Source organism: Leopardus geoffroyi, chromosome C3, assembly GCF_018350155.1.
Source record: "Leopardus geoffroyi isolate Oge1 chromosome C3, O.geoffroyi_Oge1_pat1.0, whole genome shotgun sequence".
Taxonomy (NCBI): Eukaryota; Metazoa; Chordata; class Mammalia; order Carnivora; family Felidae; genus Leopardus; species Leopardus geoffroyi.
Window position 1 is genome coordinate 39,230,524 of NC_059338.1, and position 20,045 is coordinate 39,250,568.

The 20,045-nt window shown below is 50.5% G+C and overlaps 1 long non-coding RNA gene across 1 annotated transcript in view; it reads left to right on the forward strand.

Annotated features, from left to right (window-relative positions):
• Nucleotides 1-19,613, forward strand: part of LOC123584878 — a 46,606-nt gene extending 26,993 nt beyond the window's left edge. The window contains exon 2 of the long non-coding RNA XR_006705719.1: nt 19,383-19,613. This is a non-coding gene — a long non-coding RNA (uncharacterized LOC123584878). The remainder of the gene's footprint in view (nt 1-19,382) is intronic.
• The last annotated feature ends 432 nt before the right edge of the window (nt 19,614-20,045 follow it).

Here is a 20,045-nt window from a genome sequence, read left to right on the forward strand (position 1 = left end):
TACTAAATGCATGCATGATGAGAAGGGACAGAATATGTCATCTCCTTTAGAGCCCAGGAGAAGTGGAGAATCTTGCCAAGCAGAAGCGGCATGTGAATGAGAGCAACGCACCCTGCTTCCGTGCCCATCCAAGGCTCCACACCTGCAGACTGCCTGCCACGTGCATTCTGGAGAAAACACAGCTTTGTGAATGATTTATGCTGGAATCTGATGGAGCCAAGTGATCCTAGGCCAGGCTACTCCAGACAAGATAGCCCATCAAAAGAAGGTCGAGACCCATTTTCGGTCCTAGGGGAGAAGCATGGCCATGGCCAACTCCCAGGCACTTGGCAGAGGTCAGTTGTGGCATTCAGATGGTCCTATAGTTGTCTAACTTCAGGCCGGTCCCTTGACTTTTCTGAGCCCTACTTGCATTCTCTGCTAAGTGGGGACGATGATACTCACCTTGTGGGACAGACAAGGGTTGGAAGTACTACAACGTGGACAGGATAGTACCCAACTGTTCTAGACTGAATTGTCTCTCTCCCGCCTCCAAATTTCATATGGTGAAGTCCTAAACCCTGAGTACCTCCGAACGTGACCTTATTTGGAAATAAGGTTGTTGTAGCTTTGATTAGTTAAGATGAGGTCGTAGTGGAATAGGGTGGGCCCCTCATCCAAAGTGACTGGTATCCTTATAAAGAAGGGGAAATTTGAACACAGAGACAACACAAACATGGGAAGAATGTCACGTGAAGGTGGAGGCAGAGATCAGGGTTTTGCAACCATAAGTCAAGGAACCCCAAAGATTGCCAGCAAACCACCAGAAGCTAGGAGAGAAGCGTGGAACAGGGTCTCCCTCACAGCGCTCAGAAGGAGCCAATTTTCTGACACTTGGATCCTGGAGTTCTAGCCTCCAGGTCTTTGAGACGATGCATTTCTGTTGCTTAAGTCCCATACTTTGTTACTGCAGCTTGAGAAAACGAATATGCCAACCACGAGGAGCCCATCATCATCCTTGATAATTGCCGCGGTGTTTTTTTTGCCTCTGATTGCCTTCCTGGTGGCTTTCCCCAAGGCATCCAGCAGGCAACCAGAACCACCATTTGGAAGGATGCACAAAAGGAACGTGCTGGTGGGGGGGTGGGGGGGAGGGTCGTGGGGGGTGGTGTGGAAAGACCGGTGCTAAGACAGAGAAGTGATGATTTTCCCTCCAAGTCTAAATGTCCCCACCACGTGCAGCTCAGCCTGGGCAGAGTGTCTACCAACCTCTCCTTCTTCTCGTGTCCCCGTGCCCATCTTCTGCTCCTCCTCTGCTCACATGTCTGCTTCATGCCCATCTGTGCTGTGGGGTCTTAGAGAAGACTATTTCTCTAAGTCCCAGCAAGGCTCCTGGATCTGCCAAACAAGGATGCCTGGCTTGGCGGAGGGATCACAGAGAATTGTCATGACAACTCCCTAGGCTTGGGAAGCGCTTCTGCACAGTGCTTTCTTCTCCGTTGGCCCTTGGAAGAGTCACACAGGGCAGGGAGATACCTGGAGCAAACGCGGTTTCTAGGAAGGTGGGACTGGGGGCTGGGGGTTGGCAAGCGGCGAGTAACTTTCAAGAGTGAGGAGCAGGAGGCAAGACGGTAGTACTGTGATTTCTTCAAAGTGCTGTGAGCCTGGGGGTGGGAAAGCGGGGACTGGGTCTCCCGGTAAGGCTTGGGAGAGTTCTGGAACACAGTGTCTATTTTTCTTTCCTCCTTTCCCCTTCTCGTTTTGCTCCCTGTCTTCTGCACATTTCCTCTCCTCCTTAGCTGGGTGCTTATGGGGCCAGCCTTATGTTGCACCCGCTGAGTCCTCCCGTTCATCTGGTCTGGTTCCCAATGTGTGATTTAGTGGTGGTGCGTGCCCCGCACACGAGCAGGAGGTGGCGGGAGGGGAGAGGGAGGCGGGGGGGAGAACCGTTTGATCTGCTAAAACGCACCTTAAGAGCAAACCCATCCACATTACGGAAGGTATCAGCTGGGTCCTGCCTACAGTTATGTCAAACAAAGTGTGCTGCGAAGTGCCAACTCTCCCTTTGTGCTGTGACACCGAGAGCTGCCAAAAGATATTAAAAAGCTTGCATGAACTAGGTGATGGCAGCTGTAACTATCTAAGTTATTGCCTGGCAGCTGCAGCACTGCCTCACTGCTGCTGGCCGCCTTTCTAGTTGGTTCTCCATTTGTTTGCCCTTTCTCTAGCAACCGAGAGCCCCGAGCCTGCGGTGGGCGAGTGGCCGCCCCAGCCCCCTTGCGCCTGCGGTAAGGGAAGCTTGTGGCCCCGCCGCCGAGGAGGAGGAGGGACCCCCCCCCCACCCCCTGCTGTGACGTGGCTCCTGGGGAGAAGTGGTTTCTCCTGGCCGGGCCCCAAGCCTAGTTCTGCATCGGTCAGCTCGACTTTAAGGAGCCTTGGCCGAGCGGATACACAGAGCAAGTACGCACGCCCAGGCACAAGCACCAAATGCAGCTTTTTGTATTTGTGTGTGTGGCTTTTTTTTTTTTTTTTCCCTTCCCCGTTGGCTCCGAGTGAGCTAGAACAATATCGCCAGCTCCAAGCCCTGCCAGTCCTACATCTGCTCCCTAAAACCTCCAGCAAATAAGAATACGGTGGGGTTGTTTAACCAACACTTACAATATACACACTTTTCAGCTCCTCTCCCCCTGGGTTGCCCAGGCTCAGAGATCTGGATGCTGGTGGCAAAGGGTTGAGAGATAAGGAGCTAATGATCCCTGTGGGCATCTGTCTCTGAAGCCTCCTTCTCTGGCATGTTGATCTGTGGCATAAAATACATTTCATTGTCATGGGCTTCGGGGAAGGTGTCTGTACCGAGCTGTTTTTTTGTATTCTTCTGTTGAGTTTGGTCTTTTCAGCTGTCTGTTAAATAATTCATACAGCTCATGAAAGTAATATTTCTGGGATGTAGGGGGTTCCATTTTTCCAATTCCCTTTCACTCCATCTTTTTTTTTTTTTTTTGAAGCGGTTGTGGGGAGAACTTGGCAGGCGTGGCCTGGGTGGTATAATAAAGCCTTCTGTCTTTTCCTCTCACCTCTCCAGCTCAGGCTGGGAGGGCAGGAGGGGTTGTTGACCTTCAGTGGGCCAAGTCAAGGTGAAGGCTGAGGTTGGAGTTTGGTTTTCATCTCAGAGTTCAGCCATAAAGAGATCCAAAGGCATAGGCCTTTTTAAAATTCTTGCTGCGAGGGCCTTTTCCTTCAATATTCTCCCAAATGCTTGCCCAGTGCCTAGCATGGGACTTTACCCCTGGTAGATAATGGCTGTCTAGCAAAATGGATTGAATTGAGGCCATTCTGGGGGAAGGCAGGACTCAGCATTCGTAACCTCTGTTATGATGAAGTCAATCAAATAACCACACTGGCCATTTTGTTTATCTGCACATGTCAGGGTGGTGTTCAGGTTTTGTCAATGCAAAAGCAGCGTCTTGTTCTAGAATGAGTACAACCTTTCCATTCCAGCCCAGCAGAGCCCAGACCTGGGTTTTACATCCTACAGAGTGCTGGCCTCACTTTTGGCACTGGATTACGGTTGAGCATTTGTCTATAACCCTGAAAGTTCCCTGAGAGCAACGACCAGGACTGCTTTGCTCATTACTGGAGGCCCAGCACCAAAAGCAATGTCGGACACCTAGCAGGTGTTGTCTAAGTGTTTGTTGAATGAATACGTAAAGTTGAGTATGATGTCATATAACAACCTTCCGGAAAGTCTGAGGTGGGAGGGAGGTTTGTCAGAGCCTCCCCATCCTGCTGGATGCCTCCTTTATCCTGGATCTCCTCAGCCCCTGAGGTGCCCTTGAGGAGCTCATGTCTAGGTGCCGTGGTCATAATCTTCTCTCAAGTGAGGGTCTTCGGAAAGGCCCTGAAGACTCAGGCTCTGGAGGCAGATGACCACCCACTTGTTGGCTCTGTGACCTGGGGCAAAGACTCCATGCCCTTATCAATAAACTCTAAACCCATCTCAAAGAATTACTGGAGTGTGTTATAAACCGAATGTTTGTTTCTTCCCCAAATTCATATGTTGAAGCCCTGACTCCCAGTGTGGCTCTCTTTCGAGAGGGAGTCTCCCAGGAAGTAATTAAGGTTAAATGAGGTCATAAGGGTAGGCCCCTTATGCTACAGGGAAGAGGTGCCAGATAGCTCACTCTTTCTCCTTCTCTGCATGCTCCGAGGAAAGGCCATGTGAGGACATTGTGAGAAGGTGGCCATCTACAAGCCAGGAAGAGAGCTCTCACCAGACACTGAATTGGCTAGAACTTTGATCTTGGGCTTTCTAGGCTCCAGAACTGTGAGAAAACAAATGTCTGCTGTTTAAGCCTCCTAGTCTGTGGTATTTTGTTATGGCAGCCCGAGCTGACTAACATTCAATGACATAAAAACAGAAATCTTAGCACAGTGTTTGGTATATAGTCAGGGAAACAGTATGGAAGTCTTTGTCAAGTATTTATGGTCCACCAAGGACACGAGGCTGGGGTGGGGGGAAGGGTAGAGAGAGCAGAGGAACCCCCTTGTCTATATTGGGAAAGGACTGGGAATGGTTTTACATGAATCTGGGAAGGTAGTGGAGGAGGTGGGATTTTAGTGGGCGTGACGATGCTTGAGGTCTTTGGAAGGCAGAGGTGATGGGAGGCCTTTCTGACCCGAGGGACAGACAGACGAAGGCATGGGAAGGGGCGGGGACTTGTATTATTGAGGGCTGACTGTGTGCAAGACCTGTGCTCTGTGTGTCACACACGTCCCCTCACTCAACTCTCTAGTCCCCCCGGCCTACCCATCCAGTAGGTAGCACCACTCCCAGGCTACAGACAGGGCAGGTGATGAGAAGGGCTAGAATTTACTGCACACTTGCAGGTGTCTGGGTACATGTATATTCTCCCTGGGTCCTCACAGCAATCCCATGAGGTGCATTGTGGCATCATCCTAATTTTATAGATGAGGCCATCAAAGCATAGTACTACGGTTGAGCGTCTGGCTCAAGGTCACGCAGCTAGTGGTGCTGGCAAAGGTATTAGACCGGGCAGGCCAACTGCTGAGTCTGTTTTTCGTCACGTACATTTATGTCTGGGTCATGCTTTGTGCTTCCTGGGGGCTGAATAAATGGGTCCAGATCCCACACTGGCAGGACTGAGACTTGAATCCAAACCTTTCCGCTGTATCACACTGCCCTGGAGGCAGGAATGTGATCCCTAAATAGTGGGGTCTGCCGAAGGAGCAGCGGCAGTAATGGTAAAAATGGACCAGGAGAGATGATGACAAATGACGTAGCACAGGGAGAGAGACAGTGTCTGGGCCCCGTGGGGGTGGGACGCGGGAAAGCAGCTGTGGTGTGTGCAGGGCAAAGTGGTGGGGTAATCTTCACAACAGCCCCGGGAGGTTGGTACGATCATTATCCCCATTTTATACATGAGGAACTGAGACACAGAAAAGCTAAGAACCCTGCCTAGGATCACACTAAGTGGCGAAAGGCAGGATTTGAACCCAGATGAGGTGGCCTCTGTACCCATCCCTCCTGTTTTGCCATGCTGCCTTCAGTGGAGCCTGGATGATATTACTGGATAACCTGGTGGGGGGGGAGCGGTTTATAGGCAAAATAAAGAAGACAGAGGGAAAATATTGCATGTCTCCTTACTGGCAGAGGACCTGAGAAGGTCAGGTGTCCCCTTTATCAGCGAGGCTGGTGCCAGTACGGGCCTTGGTGCTGCCTCGGGGGTACTCTCCCTGACCCGGTGCTCAGCAAACAGATTTGCATTGACGACAGTAGACGTCACGGGACTTGTGCACCCTGGTGATGCCTGGGGTGTTTCCAGCAGGCCCCTATTTCACCTCCACAGATGCCACGGGGCTCTGTGTGGTATGGGAGTGAGCATCATGGCTACTGCCCTCCCTCGGTACTGACCTCAGCTGGTGGCCTTCTGCGAACCACTGTTTCAGACGCTGCCGGGCTTGGAATCCAGCCGGCTCTTTACTAGCTGTCTAACCACGGGCTAGCCTCTCTTCCCTGTGTGTTGGCTTCCTCACCTGTGCAGGGTGGATGGTCATCGTATGTCGTCACGGGGCTGTGGGGGGGGGGGGGTGCGTACACGAGGTGCTCAGAGCCATGCTTCATACCTGTTACCCAGTATTAGCCCTCATGGCCCTGTTCCCATCCCAGCCGCTCTGGCTGTCTACATGCTTGTGACTTGCTCGCCACCACGGCGTGCAGGCTTCGCGGCAGTTCTCCTCACCTGGCGTCTCCATCACTGACCTGCTGGGGCCCAGCAGCAATTCTGAATGCACTGCGTGAACTCCCTGGGTCTCCTCCGGGGCCCCGTGGAGCTGTGATCTGTCCGGCTGAGTGGCTGACCGTCCGGCTGAGCTGTGATCTGTCCGGCTGACTGCCGTACGTAAGGGCTGGCTCGGCCCTTCCGTTCCACCTCTGGTTCTTCACGACCGTGGGATTGTTTGTTTTCTCCCGTGTCCGAAGGTGTCACTGTCTTTTTCTTAGCCATCTTTGTAGATGTAACAAGTGAAGTCACCAAGGCCTTCAGACAAAATGAGAAGAAGGGATCCGAAGACAGCTCTTGTATCCTTTTCCTCCCAAACTGCTTCAGTATTAAATAACTATTCCTGGAACACCTTTTGTGCCAGGCTCTGGGGACCCAACACAGACAAACTGGACACGGTCCCAGCCTACAGAGAGCTTTCAAGCCCAGGAGGGGGCCCGTAAACCAAATGTGAAGAGGCTGTGGCCGACAGTTAATCCGATGTCCCAGACAAAGTTCTGCTGAGCGGGCTTGTCCATAACAGGTTTGCTGCAGGGAGTTGCGCTCCGTATGCCAGACTGACCGGCGTTTGAGGGAATTGTATAGCATGTTCTGTTTTGGTGTTACTAAGCACATTGCAGGGTTTGGTAAAACCCCTGAATTTGAGTGGTGTAACTTTCATTGCAATCGCCAAGGCTTCCAATTAGCTGTAGGTGGAGAATCCGCTTTGTAAATGGCCCAGTTTTTAGTCTCAGACTGACCGATGCCCACCACCGTGGCTTGCCCACGTCACCCGTGCTGCCTTCTCAGGGACCCCACTTTGCATATCAAATTTGTCCCACCCAACAAACATTATTCATAATGAGCCTACTGTGTGATAGCCACTGTGCTGGGCCTGGGAACTGTAAACTGAATCAGACACGAGTGCCCCGCGGCTGATTCAGCTCAAAGAATTTGCGATCTTTCCCCGAGAAGTTGGGCACGAACAATTTTTGTAAATCTGTTTTTAAGCGTATTAAGAGAGTTTACTTTTGAAAAGAATCTTCAAATTCAGTGTTTGGATTTTCTGTACACTGTGTGCGTGTCTCGAGGGTGGGGCAATCTGGAACTCATGGTAGCTGAAGCGAAGGATAATTAGGAAGACAGTGACACAGTGTCCCTTCTAGAATGGAAGGGGCCCAGGTAACTGTCCAATCCAACTGCTGGATTTTTACAGATGAGACAATTCAGACCCCAGGACATGACACGAATGTCTCTGGTGGCTGAACTGGCCAGTGGCAGAGCTGGGGCTCGTGTCAAATGCTCCTGTCTATGTGCCCCGATGCCTTCTTACACGGCAAAACCAGTTGTCCAGGCTTTCTCATTTCCAGGTTCCCCCCTTCGGTGCAAAGAAACAGCCGTATAACCTTTCCATAAAACCAGACGGGGCTGTTTAATCTCAGGCCAAATTGCCCCCCAAAAGCACTGGTCCTTGGGGGCCCCGGTTCTGCCACGCTCTGTCCACTTGGAGCTTCCGTGCAGAATTTCAACCCCGCTGCAGCATTTGGCTACTTGCAATCACTCCGCTCCAAGAGATTGTGTGATGCTGACAGTCCTCTTGTGCCCAGAAATCCTACTAGAGGAGGAAGGACAGATGCAGCCACCACTGCCCTTGGTGGGGGAGGCCATCGAACAGAAGGGCACGAGAGCAGGGACATGGCACACGAAGCCTATTGTCCCGGCCACGGCAGCCCTGGGCACCTCAGCGCCTGTTCTCCTGGGCTGCTACCGCTTGAGGCAGGTGGAGCACGGACGGGCATGTGGCCCTGGAGGCCGCCCCTGCCAACAGCGGCCCCGGTGGGCATGGGGAGCAGGAAAGGGCCTGGCGTGTTCTTCACGCAATTCCTCACTTATTTGGACTAGCAAAGTACTGACTTTGGGAGTTTGACTCTTCTCGCAAATGAGAACCCGAGGGCTTTGGTGAAATGAGGGGCAGACCAAAATCAAGAGCCTTTCTTCAGAGCCCTTAGAAGCCCTTTAAGGGATGACTTAAGGTTTTGGCTGTGTCCTCGTCACCCCCAACTCGTCTCTCTGGCTGGGGTCCTATGCTAGTCCTGGGAAAGGTGATGCCCTTACTGCACGCATTCAGGGCAGAAAAGGGGGAAGGGGCCACTGGGAAAATCTCGAGGTCATCTGGAAGATGCTGATCTTCAGCTGAGCGCCTGTAAAATGATAACCGGCCTGGCCAGGAGGAGAGGGGACAAAACCAGATAAAAGAAAAGCCCCAAACAAAGAGCGTTCATTTCAGCTCCTCTGTCTTCTTTCAGAGGAAGACTAACTACATGATTGTTGTGAACTAGAGTCAGGACCATGGGGACCAGAACATTCTCTGCTGATTTTCTTTCTTCTCCTTTTTCTATGGAGGGGTGTGTGGAGAAATAGTGGGGGGAAGAGAAACTTGTTGAAGAGAGCCGAGCAAACAATGGCTGGTGAATGCCAAAGCTGGCAGTCAGTGGTTCTTAATGTTTGAATGGAAGTGGCTGGAGCTCGCTTCCCCCCCCGCCCCCCCCTCCACGGTCCGTGTTGCCAAGAAAACATGGAGTAGCTGTTTTAAGCATTTACAAATGGTAATGTACCAACAGCTGGTCTCAGTCCAACCGAGCTATTGTAGGGGTATTAAAAAGACAGGCCAGAGTTGGAGATGTACTGCCAACCTCCCTTGCAGAGTTGGGGAACATTTTCCTTGGAAAAAAAAGGTCTTATATTCCTGCAGAGATCGACAGGACGGTTCCTCCCGTGGAGTCAGTGCCTTGCTTGGCAGAGGAGGCCGCGCGGGCAGGCGAGCCAAATGCTTCGGCGACAGGGAAGCTGGGAGTCAGGGGGCTCGCGGCGGATTTATCAGCGCGGCCACGCGGCCTCCCTGCCCGCGGTGCGACGCGATGCGTGTGCGCGTGCGTGTGGACTGGGCCGGCCGCGTGGCCCGGGCCGTGTGGCCTCCCACGGCCGGCGCGTGCGCGTGAGCCGCCGCCCCGCTACGCTACGGTCCCCTCCTGCTCCGTGTCTCGGCTGTGTGCTCCAGATCCATCGCGCCTTTCCTTTTTGCTCAGGCCAACGGAGGGAGGAGAAAATCTGAAAACTCGGTCCTCCCTCCCCGCCTCCCACCTCCTGTGCCCCTCGATGGCACAGGGAGGCACCTGAGGGAAGGGCAGCCCACCTTCCCCCCCCCCCCACCCCCCCGTTCTTTGTCACAACTCCCTCTGTCTGGGGCACTCTTCAGGGTTTTGTTCATCTCAGGAAATTGTAATACACAGAGCATGCTTCTTCGCTAAATGTAATTACCAGCGGCCCTGTGTTTATGGATGAGGCATGGTGGAAAGTAATAGAAAATGATTATTTTTCGTTCTGAAGGCCTTCTTTATTAGTGGTGCGGTAGGGACGTCAGCTGCCTTCTCTGAATGGCAATGCAATGTTTTGCTTTCCCCAGCAAGATAAACGATCTTATTTGTTGATGTTTGGTGCTTGAGATGACATTTATGTGAAATAAAAGGGACCAAATTAATAATAAAAAAAAATGATTAGCCAGACACAAATGAAAAATGTACATCTCTCCCCCACCCCAGTTAAGTTGTTTGTATTTACATGCTATTCACAAATAATGGCAAAATGCCCAATAGTTGGATGGCAAGGATTTTTTTTTTCTTTTACAATCATATGGCTCGATTCCGTTTTCCAGATCTTGTCTGAGAGCTGCTATTTGAAATAAAAATGTTTGCATCCGTTTCCTCATTAATCCTTCCGTTGTAATACAACCTGCTGCAGGGAAATGGCAAAACAGATGCAACAATGAAAATTAAAAGGGATGGACACTTATCTTGGGCTATAAAAGCTGCTAACCATGTAGGAACTAGAGAGGCTTTTGGACAGAAAATATGGCAAATGATAGAAACGATCATCGGACTAAGAGTTTGCTATTTGGAAAACTCTGGTGGGACATTTCTCTGCTCGTAACGGCTGGAGGATCACTCCTCAGCTAAGTGTACACCCGAGAGAGTGCTTGTCTGCTTTGCCTTGAGGCCTGTCTTCAATAGTTGGTGCGTCTACCCATCTGGTTTCTCATTGGGCTGGAATTTTCTCGACACGAAACAAGCGCTTTGCAAAGAGTCTGTAGACCTCCTATTTTGGGGGCTCCGTATTTTGCTTGGAAATATTGCTTCCTGCCCTCTTGGGAATCAGAGGCTCAGAGCAGAGCTGCACTGACCTTGGTCTTTATTTTTGCAACCAAACACATTGTCTCCGGGGAAGGTGGAAGGGTTTATGGCACGAGTAGGGGTGAGGGAGCATGAGTCCACATTGCTCAGACGACTTGGTGAAAAGGAAGAAGGTTCAAATGCACCTTTTTGGGAATACGTGATACCAATTTACGTACCAGTCTGGGGTTTTTTCCCCCCCATATGATTGCCTGATGTTACCTCATGCTTCTATTCAACTCCTGAATTCATAGGGATTTGGGGGCGTAAGTAGATTCAGCGTTTTTGTGTGTATTTATTGAGCATCACCTGTTTGCAGTCTGGGCGTAATACACAGAGAGAAAGGCAGAAACATGGTCTTTGCCCCCGTACAGCTTATAAACCTCTTGGCGGAGACCGAATTGGCACAATTAAATAGACATAAAGACAAATAGCCAACCTGAGCGGTGCACACGGGAGTTGATGTGTGGGATGTGTGATGAGAACATGACTCAGGGCAGAAGGTTTATGGTGTTGGAGCCCTGCACGCAATGCCAAGGGCACGAGGCAGTACCACTTGCTGATGGACCAAACAAACCCTGGCCGGTGACCTGGACAAGTGGAGGGGATAAGGGCCCACGCATGTGGAATGTTTGTCCAAATATTTCAGGCTTCCGGCGACTAGCCCTTGGCTTGAGTGACACAATGGAATTAGTTTTGGGTCAGACGGAGATGCATTTCAGACCTATCTAGGAGGTCTGGTGGAGGAACACTAGTGGTAAAGAGGTTCTGCAGCTGGGTTAAGTGTTGGTTCTGACTTGGCCTTAATCTTTCAGTATCTCCGTTCTCAAATCCGTGAAATGGGTAGAATCATAGTGCCCACTTTATGGTAACAATATGAGGGTTAAATTATAGAATATAGCACAGGGCCTAGCACCAAGCACATACCCAGTAGATGTTAGCATAAACAAAGAACTGTTCTTATCCTCTCGATATATCTGTTTTGTTTTCATTTCTATTCTCGTCTAAGATGCGGGTCCAAGTGTGTGTTAATTGTTCTACTTAGGATCATCATGACGAGGGTGATGCTTCCCTTTTCTCTTCAAAGGGAGGCCCACTCCAAATTATGTAGCTGAAGGCAGGAAGCTGGGCTGAATGACCTCTCACGGTCGTTTCTCAGAATCTGGTTCTTGAATCTTTCGAATTCTGCTGCTTCAAAAGCCTTAGCAGGACTTGGCCACAGGGAAGTGTGCCTTTTGGTGAGTGGGTGGGCAGGCAGAGGTTGATTTGGCACAGCCCCCAGGACAGAAAAAGTCCCACTGATGATGTAGTTGGGAGCCTGGTTCAGTTGAAAACCTGTTGAAGCATTTTTGTCAGCAGAGCCAGTGATCTGCTCCCGGTGCTGCCGAAACCCGCACTACTAGGCAGGAACTCAGTAGCCCAGTGTCAAGGTGTGAGGACTGGCGAATGCAGCAGAGGGACCAAGCTGGTGCTGCGCGAGCAGAGATGGATCAGAGGGCGGGAGGAGGAGGGTCAGGGCCGGGGACATGGCTCTTGTCAAGCTAAACCTTAGGGTAGGTCCTAGCGTGGCGTCCTCATTCATCACTAACTTGGGCGTGAGCATTGACAGTTACACCCAAATTACAGCCTCGCAGATGTTGATAGGTGTTAATAGTGAGATCCTCGAGGGAAGCGCCACAGCTTACCCATCTTTGTATTTGATTTCAATGGCACTTGCACTTGCTGGCCCAGAGTGGACTCTTGCTATCTGTTATTAGGTGATTGACTGTGTGAGCACTTCGCGTGTGTGCTGTGCGGAGGAAAACTGCTCCCAGAGACTGGTGTTTTCTTGCCAAGTGTGCCTCCAATACTGATGTGGCTAGAAAGAAAATTCAGGAATTCTGATTTGGCGTTCATTTCGTTGGGCAAGTGAGTCATTTCTAGAACAAATTTCTGTGCCTTACGTGTGGATGTCAGCCTTTGAAAAGGCTAGCCGGATCTTTCTTTTCCTTTCTGGGAAGGGAAGGATATGTGAAATTCAATGACATCTGCTGAAATTCAAACATATTTTTATTTATTCATGGCCATGATCAGGGCAGAACCTCTAATTTCAACCAATAATTAGACTTGACAATAGATGTGGAAATAAAACATTTTTGCTGAATTCACTTGTCATTCCTCCCTGCTGTAGCTGGTGTAACCCAGATGTCAGCTGTCCCCTTATTTTTCTCTTGGAGCTCCCTCTCCCTCAATCCGTTCATACTAATGCTTTAGTGAGCCTTGTGGCATTTACTCAGGGTTCCGTGGGGGAGACACGGAGAGAGGGCCAACACTGCCTTCTTCACAGTCACCCACTTAAGTATCTCCTGAGGTCCGAGAACAGTTTTCTAAAGGCATTTTTATTGCTGCTCTACCGAGAGTCTCTTTTTCCTTCTCGTCCCACATACCCAGAGCAGAGGCTTCAATCCTGCACCCTCACTGCCTCCACCCCCAACCTCCAATCCCTCTCCTTGCTACTATTCCATCATTTATTTCATTCCCAGTTGCATGCCGTCCTTCCTGCTGCCGTTCACGGCCAATTGAAAGACTTCCAGAGCAAAAGCCCCACCGGCCTTTGCAACTTGACTAACAGTCCTTCTGGAAAGACTTGGTTAATTGCCATTTTCCACACTGATCATACAAGTGTTTATTTAGGCTTTTTTGCTCTGCGGTCCTTGGAATGAAAGTAAGGATTCTGAGATGGCCATATCTGCAGAAAGTTGTTGCTGGCCTTTTCCTGAGCTTTCAGGGGAGTGATGGGGCAGAAGCTAGAAGGTAGGGAGATGGGGGGTGAATGGGAGATGACGAAGCAGAGACAGTGGGAACAGATGATACTTTCAGGATGTTTCCTTGTGGAGAGGAGAGAGACGGAGCAGGATGGGGGTCAAGAGAAATTTGTTCCACGAAAGAGGGAGATGCCAGCGCATGTCCAAATGGTGATGAGAAGGAGGAAGTAGAGAGGGAGAGGCTGAGGATTAGAAAAAAGAGGGGATACTCACGGAACAATGTCCCCGAGAAGGGGGGAGGACATAGGGCGCGGAGCATCGGAGGAGGGTCTAGCCACAGAAGAACACAGATGCGTTGGGAAGAGGGAGGGCAGAGGGTACAGGGCTGCGGACAGGTGGGCAGTGGGGCTGGGTGGACGGTGACCTCATGGTAGGCTAGGTGAGTGCAGTCTGAAACTCTTTCCAGGGTGTTCCCTGGGGCCCACCTGCCAAGCTGGTCTGCAGGCTCCCTGCGGACAAGCATCTTCTCCGTCTTCTCTCCGTGGGCTGCCGGATCCAGCTCCTGCTGGTGCTGATTGTTACATCTTTAGATAGTTTGCAAGCCAGTCGTTAAAGCGCTGGTAGCATGCAATCAGCCGTGGAGAGAGAGAGCGTGTGCTCTACGGAAACTGGCAATGACTACAAATCAGAACCTTTTCTTTCCCTGGAAAGCTGGTTCTTAAACATTCAGCAGCACACCATTGCTTGCAACTCTGGTGCTCCACCTTGCACCGTTTGCTGCACCGCTTGACCTGTCCACCTTGTTGAGCGCGCCGCCCTGTACCTCCTGGAGTGCACATGACGGCGTTTCTCTGCCGGGCCTCAGTTTCCCCCACGGTTCTCGGGTCTTTGCAGCCTGCAAGACCAGGTGGAAACACAACACGTGTGGAGGGGGCACTGAGAGGGCGCACGTGGGTGCACATCGCTGAGGGAACGGCCACCGGGGTGTTCATACCATTCTGCAAGAGACGTTCCCGGTGGCAGTGCCGCGACTCTCTCCACCCACCGGCAAGGGTGGCAAACTTTGGCTTTAATTATTTATTTCTGTGCCTGCAGGCTGACTGAAGAGGGATTTTCCCATCCCTCTCAGCTCCATAAAACACCTGCACGGAAGCAAGCCGTGCGGCTGTCCGGTTGCTGTGGATGCGGGCGCTGTCAGGGCCTTGGAAGCTTGTAACTCACCAGCAGAGCGGCTGCCACAGGCTTCCAGGAGAGGCTCTGGTCTTCCCGGGTCCAGAGCACTGCGGCGGGGCTTGCCTCCCCCCGCCCCTCCCCCTGCCGCAGCTTCCCACAGCTGCTCCTGCCCCACTGCCTTTGGCCAAGAGCAAACACTGGGGGATCTGGAACTCAGGACCTGAGATGTCACGGGTCTACAGTCCAGGGAGTGTGATGAAGCGGAGAGGGCCCCAGCTTCGGAGTCTTACAGGCCTACGGTTGAGCGTGGGTTCTGACAGATAACGCCCCAGTGACTTTGGGCAAGGTATTAAATCGTCCAGCCTCGGAAAAGGATTTGGTGCGATCGTGTCTGCAAAGAGTCTGGCATGTGCTAGGATCTTAAAGTGTTGGTTGAAGGGCCGGTGTGGGACTGAGGGCGATTAATTAGGGATTCAGTAATTCCCTGACTCTAGGAAAGTCCCTGGACTGCTGCTGTCCTCTGGTCGCTAGTCACTGACACTTCCAATGATGCCCCACGTCTATATGCTTCCATCGCATGCTGGCACTCAGTATGAGGGTGGACACGTTTGGGGGCACCTGGGTCGCTCAGTCAGTGAAGCGTCTGACTCTCGGTTCTGGCTCAGGTCACGATCACACGGTTCGTGAGCTCGAGCCCCGCGTTGGGCTCTGTACTGACAGTGCGGAACATGCTTAGGATTCTGTCTTCTCCCTCTCGCTGCCATTCCCCTACTTTTTTTTCTCTCTCTTTCTCAAAAGAAAGAAATAAACTAAAAAAAAAAAAAAAAAAAAGAAGGATGGACACATTTTATGGTGCTGGAAACCAAGCAGGAGGTGAGGTAGGGAGCAAGAGCTGAAAGCAATGGTGTGCTGCTGAATGTTAACAACCAGCTTTCTGGGGGAAAAACCTGATTTGTAGCCATTGCCAGTTTCCGTAGAGCACACACTCTCTCTCCACGGCTGATTGCACGCTACCAGTGCTTTAACGACTGGCTTGCAAACTTCCTAAAGACGTAACAATCAGCACCAGCAGGAGCTGGATCCGACAGACCACGGAGAAGATGCTTGTCCACCGGCAGCCTGCAGACCCGTTTTGCAGGTGGGCTTGGGAACACACGTGGTAAATAACAACCACCACCAGTAGCGAAGCGTTTAAGAATAGTTATAAAGCGGCACAAGGCCCCGCAAAGAAACCATTTACATTTGAGAGTATTCCATAAAAGGAAGGATCAGAGCTGAGTCAGGCTGGCATTCCAGATGAGAAGGACCTCGACGGAGGGAAGGTAGGTCTTTCAGAATGGGAAAATGGCATTCATAGAGGCTCAAAAGAGAGGTCTGGAAAATCCAGCTCAGGAGTGGGTTGGGAACAGCACAGAGAAAGAGCAGATGATGAGTTGGTGGCCCGGATCCTGGGCTCTGCGGTCTGAGAAAGGCGGTTTTGAGTCCCGGTCCTACCGCTCACATAGGAGATTTATGGCCCTAATTCATAAAATGGAGATGCCATCTACCTTTTAGTGATGTTGTGAGGGTTAGAGATAATACAGGTAGAATGTTGGCTCAGTGCCTGCAGTTAGCGAGGGCTCGATGAATGGCGGTCATTAGTGTTGCCGTTTGCCTTGTCTAGCTTTTCATGCCCCAGTGTCCCTGAGTGTCCTACATACCCAGTGCAGGCCACGGCATGTCCCGGGAGCCCACCTCGAGTACTCTGTCTGACCGATGACAAGCCTCTGGGCCAAGGCTGGACAATAGGGCGTTTTCGGATTGTTCTCTGTCCCTGCCCTTCCTGACTCTGGTGTCATGGGGCAGCTTTGAGAAGCTCTGGTGTCACTACCTTCTCTTACATGGTGGAACCTGTCACCTTGAGGCTGCTGTTCCCTGGGCCCCCTTTGTCTGCTCATCCTCTCCTCTAGGCGGGAGCATCAGGGAAGCTGCTGGCATATGGGGATCCTTTGGTTTGTTCCATTTATGTTTACTGAACACCTGGGCCTGGCAGCGTGCTGGTCACTGAAAAGCAAGATGAATAAATGGGGCATAGTTTGGCCCTCAAGGTCCCAAATGGTGGTGGCAGTGAGGGTGCTCAGCTGTGTTAGTGTCTACATGTCAGGACAAAGGAGCTCATCTATACCACAGCGGACTTGGGCAAAGCCTCCACCTTAACCTGGACATCAGGCCAGTTTGTGGGACGTGTCAGCAACTCCGGAAACCCTAAAGCCTTCCACAAAGCCCCGTATAAATTCTCAAAACACAAATCCTTTAGAGCAAGTCAATGTGAAATCTATCTTCATCTTTGGAGTAAGGGGTGCCGGAAGCGTCCAACACATCAGATAAGAGGTTGCTACCAAATGGTTGGGGACTGCGTCGGTACAGCAGGTCCCAAACGTCACCTGATGCCCTCCCCCATTTGGATGGATGACTCTGCTGCACGTGAGCCCCTGTGTGGCCCTTTGTTCAGGTGACCCAACTCTGACATCAGTTAGTGTTTTGCAGATGACTGTACCCCTGCTCTTTCTTCTCTCTCCCACTTGTCTCATTTGTTGTCCTATTTCCCTCCCTCCCCACCCTCCTCCTCCTCCTTCTTCTTTTTCTTTTTCTTCTTCTTCTTCTTTTTTTTTTTTTAAATTCTTCCCTCAAACCTTCAAAGGGCTCTTATAGGCACCACTTAGACTCTGGTTTTAGGGTTAAAGAAATTGCTCATTCTCAGTTAAATTTGTGGTGCTTTTCAATCTGTAGAACAAATTATTCGTTCCAATTTACTAGCATTCCATGGAGTAGGATGGTCTGTCAGCAACAAGGAGAGTTTTAGAAAGGTAAGAAATCTGAGGTTTGAGGGGAGGGGTGCTGAGGCTAGCATAGGAGTCAGGAATGCACACACACGTGTGCACACACACACACACACACACACAGACAAACACACATGCTCTCTGAGTTAGGGCAAAATCAGCAGAATCTAGGTAGGCTGGCAGGTGATCTGAAATTCTGGAGGTCAAGACAGAGGGGTAGAGAAGAAACCAGAAAAGAATTTAAGAACCAAATGGACTCAAGCTTCAAAGGGTTAGGCGGAGTAACTGCTAATTGGGAACCAAAGGGCCAGGGGCAGGGCCAGGGGAAGGAGAGGTTATGATGTGGATCCATGCTCTGGGGAGAACTTCATGCCAGTCTGGATCCCCAGTGCAGCAGAAATTCTTTGTGTTTCCTGCCAGGGCAATGCTAAGGCAGTGCTAGGGGACATCGAGATGAGCACAATGGTAAAAACCTACGAGAATGCAGAGAAATTGTCACCGGCTTCTGACTTTTATGTCTGACTGACTGTTCAGGTTGGTGAGTGACCGAACATTTTTGGAGTGACCTGCCATGCTTTGGCCAGAAATACAGCTCCGTCTGTGTCACATTGGTGGGGACAAGCACCCTGAGCTGTGTTTTCATTAGTGGGATGGGTTGTGCTGAGCCGCTCGCACTTCCTTCTCGGTGGGATTATGACCCAAGACGTATGCTTGTGACACTGGATTCACAGGACTTCCTTCATGGATTTATTTTAAAACTTTTGGGCTTTGAAACTGGTATAATTGTTCATGTTTTCTTCTTTCGTTGACCATTCAGAATCAAATTGCGGTCCATTTCTTAGTGTGTACCTATTAGAGCATCATTTTATTTATAATTCACTTTTGGGCTCTTGCTGTTTTCTTCCCTTATATTTCCCTCACTTATCTTTCCTAATTTCTCTGTGTATGTAATCCACCTCAGTTCTTTTAGAGATCACGCTTAGAGTTAAATAAAAGTGATTCCTATAATGTTTTGCCTCTACATTGAATACATGTGTATCGAGAGCCCATAAGATGGTTTGTGAATCCTTGAAATCTCAACAAACAATATTGAGAGCTCTCAGGGCTAGATTTCCATGAAAAGGTAAATGGCTGCCCTCAAGGAGATTCTAGTCCCAAGTCATAGATAAAACTGATCGATTCAAGTTAACAGAATTGTTCAGGTACAGGATTATAGAGGTAGTATGAATGGAAAGGTTTAGCTTGGTCCTAAATCCATTCAGGAAACATTATTGAATACCTACAATGCTTGAGGCACCGGATTATTTCTTGCGGTAAAGCTGTTGGGCCATACAGACAATATACACCTTGATCATGGCGAGGGTGTGGGCTGGGCCAGCTCTCTGGAGGAGGTGACTTGTGAGAGCGTGCTAGCAGGACAAGAGTAGACTAGAGTAGATCTTTGGAAGCTGGAAGACGCGAGCCTTAGCCATTGTGAATGCTTTGAGTGCCTCCGGCATTTTCTTCCTCATCTATCATAGAAGGCTTTTTGGTCAGGTTAAGGAGGTGAATGTTCCCTCCAAAGACTGCTTAAAGTCCCAGATTTTTTTCTGCTTGTAGGCAGTACAAGCTGCTCTGATCACCTTCCCCTGCCTCTGTCACCTCCTTTTACACGCTGACCAGGTCTTGAGCCAGACAGCCTGTGGGCCAGTAGGCACACCAGGCAGCCAAGCCTCACCTACCTATTGCCATAGAAGACCAGCTATGAACAGCACTAAGATGCCCATCGCTGTTTGGAAGAGGGGAGCCAGGGCGGGCCAAGATGGCAGATGGCTAAGAGCGGCATGCTGTTTTCGGGCCCCTCTACCTTTGTTACTGGTGCCATTTGAAGCTGCTGGTTACTGTTTTTAGCTTGGCTGTCCATGGGCTTGAGGAGGGAGCTTTGGTAGTCACTCAGGAATGCAGGGTATTTTTAGCGAAGAGATTCTGCTTCAGGCATGCGCATTGTGTTTCTCCAATCTCAGGCGTGGTAGAAGAGGGCTGGCCACTGGAAACTTGGGGGATCAATCAGCTTAGCTGAGAAACCCACAGGAAAAAGAAGAAGGGGGGGCAGTCACGTATGATCAAGACCCTCTGGTCCGTTGGGATTTTATTTTTAAACCTTGTCTCTTCATTCCTCTTCAGAATGCTGCCCAGGTGAATCAGAGGTAGACCCCAGGAAGGAAGAAAGGGTGGGAGAGAAACTGCCCTGGGGTCGAAGAGCTCCCTAACAGAACTTCGAAGCCGTGGAAACCACACGTATTGGGCCCGATCACGAAGGAACAGGTAGTAGTGAGCTGAACACTCACTGAAACATTTTCTCGAGCTTGAAATCAATTGGTAGTGATTTATTTTTTAATGAACTCACAAGAAAGATTGAGTGAAACAAGTGTTTGCCCAAGCACGTCTTCTCCTCGCTCTAGCGGCATACGATTTTCACAGTGGCTACGAATCGTCTAGCTGAACACATTCCTTTCCTTCTCTTCCCCGACTGACATCCCCGCCTCTGCCTCCTTCAGAGACGGGGAATCTGAAGGCCAGGGAGTTTCAGTGACTTGTTCAAGGTCATACTAGTTTGGGACTGGAGCCCAGGTGTCCAGACGCCACATTGCCTGTTTTCTATATTATTTCTATATGGCCTGTGTTTATTGTATTGTTGGGAATATCTCTGTTGTCTACCTTTTGTTCTTATTTTAATGAAAACATTACATAGGAACTTAAAAGGCTGCCCGAGAGAGAGGTAGGCGAGGATCATGCTTAGCGTCTGGGAATTACGAGAATGTTTTATTTAGCTCCTTTCCCGGCTAC